The sequence below is a fragment of the Myotis davidii genome, unplaced genomic scaffold, assembly GCF_000327345.1.
Source record: "Myotis davidii unplaced genomic scaffold, ASM32734v1 scaffold705, whole genome shotgun sequence".
Taxonomy (NCBI): Eukaryota; Metazoa; Chordata; class Mammalia; order Chiroptera; family Vespertilionidae; genus Myotis; species Myotis davidii.
In genome coordinates, this window is record NW_006296405.1 from 2,358,275 (window position 1) to 2,360,143 (window position 1,869).

Sequence of the window (1,869 nt, forward strand, 5' to 3'; positions counted from 1 at the left end):
AAGAGGAATGAAGAGAACTGAGGATTGGTGATGAAGGGGATGCCAGCTGGGCTGATAATGAAACTGGAACAATGGACCCTTCAAAGTCTGATTATTGTGTTTTTGGTGCCAAGCCAGAGACAGTAATGAGACTTCATTTATAATTACCTATCTTTTTTTAAGTATATTTTTATTGATTTCAGAGAGGAAGGGAGAGGGAGAAATAGAAACATCAATGATGAGAGAGAATCATTGATCAGTTGCCTCCTGCATGCCGTCTACTGGGGATCGAGCTAGCAACCTGGGCATGTGCCCTGACCGTGAATTCAGTGGAGTCTTGAGAGAGGAAGAGCTGTGTGTGTTTATTTTTAAATACTTTTAACCTATTTTTATTGATTTCAGAGAGGAAGGGAGAGGGAGAGATAGAAACATCAATGATGAGAGAGAATCATTGATTGACTGCCTCCTGCAGGCTCCCTACTGAGGATCAAGCCCGCAACCGGTATGACCAGAATCGAACCCAGCAGGCCAATGCTCTATCCACTGAGCCAAACAGTGCAGTGAAGATAAATGGCTCTGGATTCCTGGGACGGAGGTAAGTCAGATCCTTACCCTTAGTGAGGGCGTTTTCCACCCCTTACCTTTGCATCTTGCAGAGCAGTGGAAAGTTACTGAAGTTGGAGCACTGAGCGCTCCTATGTGAGACCTGCTACGGACTTGTTTTCAGTTATGGCTAAGTTAAATTAACGCATCCCCCTCTCGCTCTAACCTAGGCCAGGCCAAGACCACACAACCTTTAGAAAGCATACAAGCAAAGACCTTGGTTCATCAGTGATTTATTACTCCTCACCCTTCCCCTTTAAAAATTGCAAAATTTTGGTATATCTTTAAGGCAGCACAAAGATAGCCAATCAACTATCTCTCAAGTAAGGTAACTCTTGGTCAGAGAAGGACTGTCCTGTAAGAGGCTTAGTGAGCCTGGAGACCAAGAGGGTCAACTGAAGGAGCAGAGAAACAGGAAAGACACGAATGCAGAGTTAGGGCAGCAAGGGTGGGGCTGGAAATATCCTACAACGGAACTATTGAACTCATTCAATAAATAATCATGTTACCTATCGGCACATGATAGTAGTAATAATAGTAACAACAACAATAGTATTATACTTACATAGAATGCTCTTTACCTATAGTAACTTATCTAATACAACAATCCTATCAGGGAGGGATGTACTATCATAGTCCCATTTTATTCACTGGGAAAACTGAAGCACAGAGAATTTTAAAATGTTAGCCTTAAAAACAAAAGTACGCTCTAAGAGGGCTGGGCTTGTCTTTTCTACTCACTGCTGCTATCTCATTGCCTGGCACATAGGAGGCATTCAATAATGATTTGTTAAATTAATAGTTGAATGGCCCAAGATCATGCAGATGGCATGGCAAGGCTGGGATAAGAACTGGGGTTTGATGGCTCTAACGGTCCCACTGTTAATCACTGAGTCATACTACCCTGGATACTATTACAGAAGATGAGCTTCATATGTCTTTCAGCCTCAATTACAGCTGCGTGGTAAACCTTGCCCTCACTCTTAAAGCTGGCTATCTGAGGGAACACTTCTTAACTCCTTTTATGAGACCAGCATTACCCTAAAAGCAAAAGAGATAAAGACATTACAAAAGAGGAAAACTGAATCAATATGTCTCATAGATGAAAAAAATCCTCAATAAAACATTAGCAAATTCAATCCAACAATGTATTGAAGGAATTATACACCATGACCAAGTGATTCTGTTCTAGGTAAGCAAAATTGGCTCATTATTTAAAAACCAATCAATGTAATCCACCACATCAACCAGCTAAAGAAGAAAAAAATCATATCAATTGATGTAGGG